Below are 15,169 nucleotides of genomic sequence, written 5' to 3' on the forward strand. Positions count from 1 at the left end.
GAGGCAGGTGTTTTTCATTTCCTCTGATTGAGAGTCATATTAAGGTAGGTGTTTTCACACTGTTTGTTTGTGGGTGGTTGTCTCCTGTGTCTGTGTATGTCGTTGCGCCACACGGGACTGTTGTCGGTTTGTTTGTTTTTTTCGGTTTATGTAGTCTGTTCCTGTTTCATGCGTTCTTCGTTATATGTAAGTTCTTATGTTCAGGTGCGTCTACGTCGTTTGTTGTTTTGTAGTTAATCAAGTATAGTTCGTTTTTTGTCTTAGTTGTTTTGTCGTGTCTAAATAAATATCATGTCTAAGTATCACGCTGCGTCTTGGTTCAATCCATGCTCCTCCTCTTCGGATGAAGAGGAAGAGGAGAACCGTTACAGAACCACCCACCAAATTACCAGAACCAAGCAGCGTGAGTTCGAGCAGCGGCCAAGAGATCAGGACTCATGGACTTGGGAGGAAGTATTAGAGGGAAAAAAACACTGGGCGCACATTGGGGAATATCGCCGCGCTCGTGAGGAGATGGAAGCAGCGCGAGCCCAGGAGCGGTGGTATGAGGAGGCAGCAAAGAGACGTGGCTGGAAACCGGAGAATGAAGCTCAAAACCGGATTTATGAAGGTATGCTGCTAGCACGGAAGCCCGTGAAGAAACCCCAAAAATTTCTTGGGGGGAGGCTAAGAGGTAGTGGGCCAAGGGCAGGTAGGAGTCCTGCGCCCACTTCTCAGGCTAACCGTGGAGAGCGGGAGTACGGGCAGACACCGTGTTACGCAGTAGAGCGCACGGTGTCTCCTGTACGTGTGCATAGCCCAGTGCGGGTTATTCCACCTCCCCGCACTGGTAGGGCTAGATTGAGCGTTGAGCCGGATGTCATGAAGCCGGCTCTACATATCTGGCCACCAGTACGTCTCTTTGGGCCGGCTTACATGGCACCAGCCTTACGCATGGTGTCCCCGGTTCGCCTACATAGCCCGGTGCGGGTTATTCCACCTCCCCGCACTGGTCGGGCGACGGGGAGCATTCAACCAGGTAAGGTTGGGCAGGCTCAATGCTCAAGGGAGCCAGTAAGCTTGCACGGTCCGGTATTTCCGGCGCTACCTCCCCGCCCCAGCCCAGTACCACCAGTGCCTATACCACGCACCAGGCTTCCAGTGCGTTTTCAGAGCCCTGTTCCTCCTCCACGCACTCTTCCTATGGTGCGTGTCTCCAGCCCAGTGCCTCCAGTTCCGGCACCACGCACTAAGCCACCTGTGCGTCTCCAGAGCCCTGTACACACTGTTCCTTCTCCCCGTACTCGTCCTGATGTGCGTGCCCTCAGCCCGGTGCCACCAGTGCCGGTACCACGCACCAGGCAAATAGTACGCTTTGAGAGTCCAGTGTGCCCTGTCCCTGCTCCCCGCACTAGGCTTGAAGTGCGTGTCTCCTGTCCGGTGCCTCCAGTTCCGGCACCACGCACCAGGCCTACAGTGCGTCTCAGCCGGCCAGAGTCTGCCGTCTGCCCAACGGCGCCTGAACTGTCCGTCTGCCAAGCGCCGCATGAACTGCCCGTCTGTATTGAGCCTTCAAAGCCGCCCGTCTGCCATGAGCCTGCAAAGCCGCCCGTCTGCCATGAGCCTACAGAGCCTTCCGCCAGACTGGAGTCGCTAGAGCCTTCCGCCAGACAGGAGCCGCTAGAGCCTTCCGCCAGACAGGAGCAGCCAAAGCCTTCCGCTAGACAGGATCAGTCTGAGCCATCCGTCTCCCCAGCGCCGTCTGAGCCATCCGTCTCCCCAGCGCCGTCTGAGCCATCCGTCTCCCCAGCGCCGTCTGAGCCATCCGTCTCCCCAGCGCCGTCTGAGCCATCCGTCTCCCCAGCGCCGTCTGAGCCATCCGTCTCCCCAGCGCCGTCTGAGCCATCCGTCTGTCCCGAGCCATTAGAGCCGCCCGTCTGTCCCGAGCCGTCAGAGCCGTTAGTCAGTCAGGAGCCGCTAGAGCCATTCGTCAGTCAGGATCTGCCAGAGCCGCCAACCAGACAGGATCTGCCAGAGCCGCCAACCAGACAGGATCTGCCAGAGCCGCCAACCAGACAGGATCTGCCAGAGCCGCCAACCAGACAGGATCTGCCAGAGCCGCCAACCAGACAGGATCTGCCAGAGCCGCCAGCCAGCCAGGATCTGCCAGAGCCGCCAGCCAGCCATGAGCGTCCAGAGCCGCCAGCCAGCCATGAGCGTCCAGAGCCGTCAGCCAGCCATGAGCGTCCAGAGCCGTCAGCCAGCCATGAGCGTCCAGAGCCGTCAGCCAGCCATGAGCGTCCAGAGCCGTCAGCCAGCCATGAGCGTCCAGAGCCGTCAGCCAGTCATGAGCTGCCCCTCAGCCCAGAGCGGCCATTAATCCAGAACTGCCCCTCAGTCCAGAGCTGTCTCTCTGTCCGGAGCTGCCTTTCAGTCCGGAGTTGCCCCTCTATCCTGACCTACCTCTCTGTCTTGAGCTATTTCTATATCCCGGTGCTGCCCCTTGTCACGGTGCTGCCTCTTATCGTAAGGTTACCATTAAAAGTAAGTGGGTGGAATAGGAGGGTGGTCAGTCGTAGGGGGAAACGTAAGCTGGGATTGACTATGGTGGGGTGGGGACCTCGCCCAGAGCCTGAGCCACCACCGTGGTCAGATGCCCACCCAGACCCTCCCCTAAACTTTGTGCTGGTGCGCCCGGAGTTCGCACCTTAAGAGGGGGGTTATGTCACGTTCCTGACCTGTTTTCTGTTAGTTTTGTATGTGTTAGTTGGTCAGGACGTGAGTTTGGGTGGGCAGTCTATGTTTTCTGTTTCTATGTTGGTTTAAAGGGTGACCTAATATGGCTCTCAATTAGAGGCAGGTGTTTTTCATTTCCTCTGATTGAGAGTCATATTAAGGTAGGTGTTTTCACACTGTTTGTTTGTGGGTGGTTGTCTCCTGTGTCTGTGTATGTCGTTGCGCCACACGGGACTGTTGTCGGTTTGTTTGTTTTTTTCGGTTTATGTAGTCTGTTCCTGTTTCATGCGTTCTTCGTTATATGTAAGTTCTTATGTTCAGGTGCGTCTACGTCGTTTGTTGTTTTGTAGTTAATCAAGTATTGTTCGTTTTTTGTCTTAGTTGTTTTGTCGTGTCTAAATAAATATCATGTCTAAGTATCACGCTGCGTCTTGGTTCAATCCATGCTCCTCCTCTTCGGATGAAGAGGAAGAGGAGAACCGTTACAAATAGTGGTTTATTCACCTTCAATATCATCATCATCATCATCATCAGTACAAAATAAACACAGACACTCTCAGACGGAGCAATGTCCTGTTACATGAAATATTATTTGTTGCCATTTTAAAACACATCATGCAGACACAATATGGCATCATGGATGTTTGGAGTGTTGAAGGTAGTTCCACCAGTGAGGGCGTTCCACTCCGGAACACAGAAAGATGGAACATACCGGAATGTTCCATGATTGATAATATTACATCTCACAGTTAACAAGTTCAGATTATTTCTTGATTTCAAGCCTTTGTCCTTGAGATGAAAATCCACCATTTTGTCCAACTAGTAGTTAGAGAATAGAATACATCATTGTTTAGTGAGAATGTGATGTCATATGTTTCTTGACCCCCTAACTAGTGTCAAACTTTCCCAGGTAGGAAGAGAGGGGTTAGGGGTGGATGGGAGAGTGGATATCCAATGAAGAGGTATCGTTTACCCCCCTGACAGCCCCATTGAGTCTGTTTTTGGGATAGAGCATGGGGCAGTGGGGGTAAATATGGGCGTCCCTTCTGATAGGCCACACCCAGAGGAAGTGTCACTAAATGACGTTGTTGAACAGATGCATGGACTGCATGATGTTCTCATCCTGGACGGGAGGCAGGAAGGGACAAAAAGCACAACGGGTAAGAAGCAGCTGGAGAGAAGGTTTCATTCTATTTCCATGTATCTCTTTCCTCCTAGAAACCCTGTTGTATAAGAACCCAAAGTGAACCGGAGTGAATTGTTGTGATCACAATAACAACCCTTTGCTCTGACGTCCCTGTGGTCCTTCACACATTCCTGAGTCACTACCTAGGGATTAGTAGAGGTCTCATCCAGAGGTCTTTCAGACCCTTGTAGTTTTGTACATGTATAAACAGCTAGCTGGAGCGTGTCTGAGCAGTTAGCTGACAATGCCGCATGTTGTACTACTACAGACATCAGTGTTTGTGCGATTAATGTGACTTTGTCAAGTAGTAGCCAGTGTTGTGTTTCACCATTCTATCTGATGTATTGTCAGTTTGTAATGTTGTTATTAGCCCAACATTAATGAGGACATTATTATTAGGATGGTGCAGTAATGTTGAGATGCCAGTAGGGAGAACTCTAGTCTAGAACACTGCAGTAATGTTGAGATGCCAGTAGGTGGAGCTCTAGTCTAGAACACTGGAACCTTCAGTAGCACTGTGATGCAGCTGATGAGGAGTGTGAATTGAATGGGTTTGTAGAATAAAAGGAAAATCTAATGGAAGGTGTAGACCTTACTATGAAATGCTTACTTACAAGTCCTTGGAACTGGCCAACAGTTAGCAGCATACCACCCTGCATCCCACTGCTGGCTTGCTTCTGAAGCTAAGAAGGGTTCACCCTGGTCAGTCCCTGGATGGGAGACCAGAAGCTGCTGGAAGTGGTGTTGGAGAGCCAGAAGGAGGCACTCTTTCCTTTGGTTTAAAAATATATACATCCCAATACCCCATGGTAGTGATTGGGGACATTGCCCTGTGTAGGGTGCTGTCTTTTGGATGGGATGTTAAACGGGTGTCCCGACTCTGTGGTCACTAAAGATCCCATGACACTTATTGTAAGAGTAGGGGTGTTAACCCTGGTGTCCACTGCTAAAATTGACAATCTGGCCCTCATGCCACCTAATCATCCCCAGATTTGAATTGGTTCATTCATCCCCCTTTTTAATATTCCCCAGGTTGTTGCTGTAAATGAGAATGTGTTCTCAGTCAACTTACCTGGTAAAATAAGGCTTAGATAAATAATAATAAATATATATATAGAACTTTGACCTGTTCCATGTAGAACTGAGAGGAGCAAGGCAACACATTCTTAGATATTATAAACATTCCATATAGTAGACTATAGTAAACACATTCTTAGATATTATAAACATTCCACATCGTAGACTATAGTAAACACATTCTAATATATTATAAACATTCCACATCGTAGGCTATAGTAAACACATTCTAAGATATTATAAACATTCCACATCGTAGGCTATAGTAAACACATTCTAAGATATTATAAACATTCCACATAGTAGACTATAGTAAACACATTCTAATATATTATAAACATTCCAAATAGTAGGTTATAGTAAACACATTCTAATATATTATAAACATTCAAAATAGCAGGCTATAGTAAACACATTCTAATATATTATAAACATTCCACATCGTAGGCTATAGTAAACACATTCTAATATATTATAAACATTCCACATTGTAGGCTACAGTAAAGACTATTCTGATGTGCTGTTCAGGTAGTCATGCATGTTAATGACTTAAAGAGGAAGGAAAGGACAGTTCTGCATCAGCTACTTGTGTTCTGACTACATAAATATGTATCAACCACAACTGACACTTACTAGCAGTTCCCACTCACTACCAGTCAGTTGACTCACTGTACAAGACCTCTCCCCTTCAGTCTGTAAGTACTCTTGATATCTTGAAATATGTTTTTTAGTTTTTAGCCACAAGTCATGTACTCAAGGGTCTCAGGCTTGGAGTGCTGATCTAGGATCAGGTCCTCCTGGTCCATATAATTATGATCTAAATGGGATAACTAATCCTAGATCCTACTCTGAGACACTTGGTGAATACAGACACTATCATATAATGATGATATAAAAGGTATGTGTGACTTGTTGTTTATCCTCACAGCTTGGGGATAGGAGTTATCATTCAAGAAGGTAGTAACTGCCTTGCTCAAAATGGCAGATTTTTCCACCTTGCCAGCTCTGGGATTTGAACCAGTAATGTTTCAGTTACTGGCCCAACTCTCTTAACCACTATGCTACCTGCCGATACCGCTGACACTCCATATTAACAAACTATTGTGATGAATGTTATTTACACACCATCAACTCAAGGCTGTGATGATGATGTGTTGTTATATCTGCATCCCAAATGACACCATATTCCCTATAGAGTGCACTACTTTGACTAGAGCCCTACCTGCTGCCCCTGATGGTATGTATGTAGTTATTCACCAGCTATAGAGTGCACTACTTTGACTAGAGCCCTACCTGCTGCCCCTGATGGTTTGTATGTAGTTATTCACCAGCTATAGAGTGCACTACTTTGACTAGAGCCCTACCTGCTGCCCCTGATGGTTTGTATGTAGTTATTCACCAGCTATAGAGTGCACTACTTTGACTAGAGCCCTACCTGCTGCCCCTGATGGTTTGTATGTAGTTATTCACCAACTATAGAGTGAGTGGTTGTTTATGTTTCTAAGACTGCAGGGTGGGAGATGCAACAATGGCCTTGAGAACAGCAGGAAGTGTGTTGGTGGTCTTTCTCTGGTCTGTAGCAGGTATGGTCTCATTCTTATCTTTTAGTTCTCTGTTTATCAATCTACAGACATTTCTAAAAGGATAAGAATCATAATGTTATTCTGGTGTGTTCTGTTAGGCGTCTCCACTTCACTTTAACCTTTTACGGGGGCAGCCCGACACCGGTACACTTATGACAACATCCAGCTCAAAGTGCAGGGCGCGAAATTCAAAATCTATTTTTTTTAAATATTTAACTTTCACACATTAACAAGTCCAAGACACCAGATGAAAGGTGCACATCTTGTGAATCAAGCCAACATGTCCGATTTTTAAAATGTTTTACAGGGAAGACAAAATATGTAAATCTATTAGCTAACCACGTTAGCAAAAGACACAACTTTTCTAACTCCATCAGTTTCTTACTCCATCAGGTGCTATCACTAATTCGACCAAATAAAGATATAAATAGCCACTAACCAAGAAACAAATTCATCAGATGACAGTCTGATAACATATTTATTGTATAGCATATGTTTTGTTCGAAAAATTTGCATATTTCATGTATAAACCATAGTTTACATTTCAGCTACAATCCGAAATTGCACCGAAAGCAGCCATAATATTTACAGACACCAACGTCAAATAGCTAATTACTCATCATAAAACATTTCTGAAAAATACATAGTCTGCAGCAATTGAAAGACAGGCATCTTGTGATTCCAAACAATATTTCCGATTTATTAAATGTTTTACAGCGAAAACAAAATGTATCGCTATATTAGCGTAGCTACAATAGACAGAAATAATTGGGCGCCCACGGCCAGTTCACATGCACGACAGATATATGAAATAACATCATAAAATGGGTCTTACTTTTTCTGATCTTTCATCAGAATGTTGAAGAACGTGTCCTCTGTCCAGATGAGTCGTTGTTTCGATTCAGAATGGCAAATTTCCCTCTTCAATTAGCATTGGCACTAGCCGAGTGGCATAAATTTCTCCAACGTAAACACAGTCAGAGGACGGAACACGGCAAAACTCCCGAATAAAGTTTCAATAATCTGATTAAACTATATTGAAAAAACATACATTACGATGATATGGTCACATGTATCAAAAAAAATTCGAGCCGGAGACGTTAGCCGTTCGTTACCAAGGCAAAACAGAAGTCAATCCCACTTCCTTCAGAGTACCGGAAGTGGACGGTCACGTCAAAGAAATAGGTTTTTTTCCACCACAGACCAAGAGGAGCACAAAAATTTCTTCTCTGACATCCTCTTTACACCAATAGGAAGGCGTATAGAGTGTCAGCAGACTCCTAAGTGTTAAGACCATGTATAGGCATCAAGTTGAAAAGAGCATCGATTTCTGACATTTCACTTCCTGGTCAGGAAAAGTGCTGCAGAAGGACTTCTGTTTCACTCAGAGAAATAATTCCAACTCTTTTAGAAACTAGAAAGTGTTTTCTATCCAAAAAGAATAATAATATTCATATTGTACGAGCAAGATTTGAGTAGGAGGCCGTTTGAAATGGGCACGATTTCACTGGCTACTCAACACTTTGCCTTGCAGCCATAAGAAGTTAAATAGTTATCTTTCACACATCACTGAGTAATGCTTATCTGTGGTTTCCATTCACACTCAAATCAGGAACTATGGCAACAAAGTGTGGACAAATCCTACCTTCAGTGTGAGCCAATATACCTTGTCTTCATTCTGATACCATTGTGTTGTGTGACTGTGTGTTTCAGTGGTACTGGGTCAGAATGGCTGGAGTGTTACTTACACCCCTCAGAGTATCTGTACCTTGAAGGGGTCAACAGTGGAGATGTTCTGCTCTTACACATATCCCAGAGGTTATACAGTCACAACAACCCTCTGGTTCACTAAATGGGGGACTGGTGTAGAACCTAAAGATATAGGTCAGGACCCAGAGAATACAGGTCGTCTGGAGTATCATGGGGTTAAGGAGAAAGAATGTACACTGTCAATCACAGACCTGAGAGAGAGAGACTCAGCTACGTACAAGTTCAGATTTACAACAGATCAGACCAGAGGGAGATATTATGGAGATCCTGGAGTCACTCTGTCTGTAACAGGTACAGTAATATGCTTTATACTGCTAGTCTGTTCAATTAATATCTACTGTCCATTTAGGTCTAGAAATTGGATTTGTATATATGAAAGATTTAAGAATAAAATGAGTTTGAGAATGTCTTGCATCATGTGATTAAACTAGAGAACAGGTGATTCAGGGATTTAATGTTTTATCTACTACAGCTCTGCAGGTGAAGGTGACTCCTTCACATCGGTCACAGAGGAAGACACTGACCTGTAGAACCACCAGCTGACCTCTGACTGGTAACCCAACCTACACCTGGTACAAGAACGGACAGGTAGAAACTGAGAAAACTTCCACCTATTCAGTCCTCCCTAATGATGAGGACAGCTACTCTTGTGCTGTAAAGGGCCATGAGGATCTCCACTCTCCTGCAGTGTGTGAGTATGAATTCAAATCAGTATTCTAGTATAACTTTTCAGATATAATTATTCTGTCTGCTAAACAGCTTCAGAGTTGTCTAACAAAACTGTATCACACGATTACTGAAGCTCAATATTCTACTGTGTAAATCATGCCCTCTTGTCATTATGTTTCAGGTGTTCAGTATCAGTACTGCAACAGAGTAACTGACACAAAGAGGAGAATGTGTGTCTTGAAGGGGTCATCAGTGGACATATCCTGTACTTATGTTGGTTATAATACAGTCAAATCATCACTTTGGTTTAGACCTAAACGGAGTGCTAGTTGGACTAATAAGTTGACACCTGAGGACCTAACCAGAGACCCAGGGTATGCAGGTCGTGTGAAGTACACTGGAACATACAGAGGTCCCTTCACCCTGAGAATCACAGATCTGAGAGAGGAAGACTCAGCTGAGTATCGCTTCACTTTTAAAACAAACAACTTTGAATGGGGTCATAGTTTCCCAGGAACAACTCTGTCTGTCACAGGTAATACTACACTGTATGATACAACTGTAAATCATATTGAATTACAGGAGAAAATAGATTAACCATCCTGTTAACACAGAGGTGTATGTGGTTTTATACATATTGTTTCAGGTCTACAGGTGAAGGTGACTCATGCTGCAGAGGGACAGAAGACACTGACCTGTAGCACCACCTGTACTCTGACTGACAACCCCACCTACATCTGGTACAAGAACGGACAACATCTAGATGAGAGCACCTCCCCCCAGTACAAAGACCCAGTCTCCAGTAACTATGAAGACAGTTACTCCTGTGCTGTAAAAGGCCATGAGGATCTCCACTCTCCTGCAGCGTGTGAGTGTGAATTTAATACATTATACTGTGTGTTGGTTTCACTTTGAGAACTGTTAGCATTTCTAGAAAGAACTGAGAATATAATCCTGTTGTCCTCTTGTTATGTCACTGTGTTTCAGGTGTTCAGGGTCAGAGCTGCAACAGAGTGACTTACACCAAGAGGAGAATGTGTGTCTTGAAGGGGTCAACAGTGGACATATCCTGTACTTATGTTGGTTATTATTACACCACATCAACATTCTGGTTTAGAAGTGATAAGTCGACCCCTGAAGACCTAACCAGAGACCCAGGGTATGCAGGTCGTGTGAAGTACACTGGAACATACGAAGGTCCCTTCACCCTGAGAATCACAGATCTGAGAGAGGAGGACTCAGCTGAGTATCGCTTCACTTTTAAAACATACAACTTTAAATGGGGTCATAGTTTCCCAGGAACAACTCTGTCTGTCACAGGTAATACTACACTTACATAACATGATGATATACTGGTCATACTACCCTGTATGATACAACTGTAAATTATATTGAATTACAGGAGAAAATTGACTCCTGCTGCAGAGGGACAGAGAACACTGACCTGTATCACCACCTGTACTCTGACTGACAACCCCACCTACATTTGGTACAAGAACGGACAGGTTGTAACTGAGAATACTTCCCTCTATTCAGTCCTCCCTAATGCTGTAGACAGCTACTACTGTGCTGTAAAAGGCCACAAGGATCTCAGCTCTCCTGCAGTGTGTGAGTACAGTACAATAATAGTACAGTATTCTACTTAGCAAGTATCATGTATTCAGGGAAAAGAGATATCTTACTTTATCAATCATTTTAGACAAAATCATTGTTTTACTCATTGATAATATTACTTTGACAAAATGTTTGGTATTTTACATCAGATAAACCAAAGACCTCAGTGTCAGTCAGTCCCTCTGGTGAAATAGTGGAGGGCAGTTCAGCGACTCTGACCTGCAGCAGTGATGCCAACCCACCTGTCCAAAGTTACACCTGGTGGTACAAGAAGAATGGAGGTGAATATCAGAGTATGACAGGATCACTTCATGTCTTCAATCAAATCCAGTCATCTGACAGTGGAGAGTACTACTGTGAGTCCCAGAATGAGATGGGGACAGACAGGTCTAGGACCATAAACATGGATGTGAAGTGTGAGTAAAGTACAGCTCAGTGTTTGAATGCTGAGGTAGCAAAACAATTATAATTAAATGAAGTAGTCCTTAAGCATATCATCTCCAAATGAGTATTTGTTAACGTTTTGTGTTAGTCAGAGTTTTAGGTTAATGATATTAACAGAGAATATATTTTTGGCATGTCATTTGTAAATATACTAATGTCGTAAATATACTACTGTCCTATCGGTCTGACAAATTATCCTTTACCAGATGGCCCAAAGAGCACCTCAGTGTCAGTCAGTCCCTCTGGTGAAATAGTGGAGGGCAGTTCAGTAACTCTGATCTGCAGCAGTGATGCCAACCCACCTGTGGACAAATACACCTGGTACAAGAATAATGGATCTTCACTGACAGGATCTGAGAAGACATACAATTTCACGACCATCAGCTCTGAGGACAGTGGAGAATACTACTGTGAGGCTGAGAATATATATGGACGTCTCAACTCTTCTTCTGTGTCTGTGGACGTTCAGTGTAAATACACCTAACCTCATCTTTTGATCAGAGGATCACATTTAAACTCATATTTCAATAACAAGTAAAACACTATTTACAATGTTGTTACATATTGTCCACCAGATGGCCCAAAGAACACCTCCTTGTCAGTGAGTCCCTCTGGTGAAATAGTGGAGGGCAGTTCAGTGACTCTGACCTGCAGCAGTGATGCCAACCCACCTGTGGACAAATACACCTGGTACTTTCAAAATGAGACTTTTCTAAATGGATTTGGACAGATGTACAACATAAGTAAGTTCAAGTCTAAGGACAATGGACATTACCACTGTGAGGCCTGGAATGGAAGAGGATCTAGGAACTCTACAGCTCTGATGATCTTTTTACCAGGTGAAGATTCATCTTTAATATTTCAACACAACATTATGTTACAAACTAATATTAATAATTATACTTTGGCTTATCGTACTTTGTTTTATATTTATATATACGTTGAGATTAGATCAATTAACAAATGTTGTATTATTGTCCTGGACTATGTTAATTTTCAGTTTATAAAATGCCAGGACTCATATCATCCATATATTATTTTAGGGAAACAAACCTCAGTTCTGACTGCAGCTGTAGGAATCATAGTGGTTGTTCTGGTTCTCATCCTCTGTCTCTCTGGACTCATGTGGTTCAGGTGAGAGATTCTTTAAAAGATTATTTCACTCTAACTCTTTTTTATTAACTTACTTTGTTCATTTATTCATTCATTCTTTCAATAATAAATTCATTAATTCATTAATGTGCAAACCAGGAAGAAGGCCTCCAAATCCACCTCTGACAAAAGAGACACATCAGAGAATGTACAGGTGAGTCTGTTACTATCAGATTATGTGTATTGCTCTGTGGGACATTTCTACTCATTATATTGTCTGTCTTCTTCCCGTCAGGGAGACTCTAGTCCAGTGTATGAAAACGTCTCAAGCGTGGCCTTCACCCCTACTGCAGCACAGACAACAGCCACCTTCGACCAGGATGATGTTCACTACGCCAGCGTCCACTTCTCTCGCTCCAAAAACCAGGAAGTGCCTCTGTACTCCACCGTCCAGCTGCCTCAACCACAGAAACAGGAAGAGGATGTCCAGTACAATGCTGTGAAAAACAACTGCCCCAGTGCTGCCAACCGGTGAGCATATTCTGCCATTAAAATAACATAGAGCCATTTCTAGAGCATTGTGAAAACACCACAATAAAGCAGAAGTTGGCTTTTTTACAACCAAATTTCTATTTTATATGTAAATGCCATGTTATAGAAAGGTCCAGACACCTTTTATTGTGACTTCACTTGTTTTAGAGAAACTTTCCCCAAACAGCAATTCACTTCCTCATCCTCGTTGTGCAGTAGAGGCTCTGAAAAAAGATGAACAAATGCTCCAAAAACACAAATACGTCTTTTAGAAACAGAAAGCTCTCAGTATAGTGATGCAGGACTTTAGATGTAACAGCTGTACACATGAAAGTGTCATTCCAAACTTTATCCACAACGTTATATTCCATTGTGTGACTCGTGCTGTTTCCCCGTCCAACTGTTCCATTCTCAGTGTATCATGCTGCTAGAACGGACGAGAAGCATCGTTCAAGTCTCAACATGGAACATAACGTTGTGGATTAAGTTCTGAATGACACAACTTCATGTGTACAACATGTAAAGACCTGCATCACTATAGACTACTTAGAGCTTTTTAGTTTCTAAAAGGATGTTTTGGGGTGTTTCTGGAGCCACTTACTGAACAACGAGGATGAGGAAATGAATAGATGCTTGGGGATAGTTTCTCAAAAACAAAATCTGACCCTTCTATAACATACCATTTACATATATATTTTATTAGATTTGGTTGTAAACAAGCTATATTCTTGATTACAGCTCATTCATATGCTGCTGCTTATTGGACGAGAAGACCATGATGTCATTAATAAGCAAAAGAGTTTACCCCGAGTGGCCACTAGTGACGGCACTTCCTTAAACTACAAACACAACAATGGAAATCTCAAGACAATTCCTATGTCTATAACGAGAGAGTGGTGGTTTTGAGGCACTGTTTTGTGTTCCAAATTGAACCCTATTCCTTATTTAGATCACTACTTGTCACCAGAACCTTATAGGCCTTGGTCAAAGTAATGCACTATAAAGAGTATATGAAGGAAATTTTGAGGGGAAGCAGATTCTGTTTAATTTCTGTTTCTCTCTCTTCAGACCCACGGCAGCACAAGCAGCTGAGGAGGACTCTTCTGAGATCTATAGTAGAGTCAACAAACCCAGAAGACCTGAACACAACAAACCCAGAAGAGCTGAACACAACAAACCCAGAACCCAGAAGACCTGAACACAACAAACCCAGAAGACCTGAACACAACAAACCCAGAACCAAGAGGACCTGAACACAACAAACCCAGAACCAAGCAGACCTGAACACAACAAGTTTGACAGAAACCCTGTATATCTGGACCTGTATAGTCCAACTAAGTGTTATAATATTATATCATGATATGCCATTTAGAAACACTTTTATCCAAAGAGACTTATTCTGTGTGGACACATCTTTCATGCCGGTGGCCCCATTGGGAATTGAACCCATACACCATGCTCTACCAACACACAGGACTACTGTATTCACACTTAGTTGGAGTGCTGATCTAGGGTCAGCACCAGGCTCTACCAACTGAGACACAGGACTACTGTATTCACACTTAGTTGGAGAGCTGATCTAGGGTCAGCACCATGCTCTACCAACACACAGGACTACTGTATTCACACTTAGTTGGAGTGCTGATCTAGGGTCAGCACCAGGCTCTACCAACTGAGACACAGGACTACTGTATTCACACTTAGTTGGAGTGCTGATCTAGGGTCAGCACCATGCTCTACCAACTGAGACACAGGACTACTGTATTCACACTTAGTTGGAGAGCTGATCTAGGGTCAGTTTTGCCTTTTAAACTATGATGAATAAGAGGAGGACCCTTGTAAATACTTTTTATGTAAAAACATTTTCCATTCATCTGAACACAATAACTTTGCTTTGTATTTCTGAAATAGCCTCGATGTCCAGTTATATTTTATATCAAGGCTGAGAACCTTATAAATATATGTTTTAATTTCTTCTTGATGTTTGCTCACAGGAACAATACTTCTATTCTACAGTACCATTCTATTACAGTATACAGTCCTGTACTATTATACTACGTTATACAGTACTGTACTATTCTATTACATTCTACAGTAATATTCTGATACATTCTACAGTACTATTCTATTACAGTACTCTACTATTCTATTACAGTATAGAGTCCTATTCTATTACAGTATACAGTCCTGTACTATTACATTATACAGTCCTGTACTATTCTATTACAGTATACAGTCCTGTACTATTCTATTACATTCTACAGTCCTCTACTATTCTATTACATTCTACAGTCCTCTACTATTCTATTACATTCTACAGTCCTCTACTATTCTATTACATTCTACAGTCCTCTACTATTCTATTACATTCTACAGTCCTCTACTATTCTATTACATTCTACAGTCCTCTACTATTCTATTACATTCTACAGTCCTCTACTATTCTATTACATTCTACAGTCCTCTACTATTCTATTACATTCTACAG

The sequence above is a fragment of the Salvelinus namaycush genome, chromosome 2 (genome assembly GCF_016432855.1).
Source record: "Salvelinus namaycush isolate Seneca chromosome 2, SaNama_1.0, whole genome shotgun sequence".
In the NCBI taxonomy this organism is placed as follows: domain Eukaryota; kingdom Metazoa; phylum Chordata; class Actinopteri; order Salmoniformes; family Salmonidae; genus Salvelinus; species Salvelinus namaycush.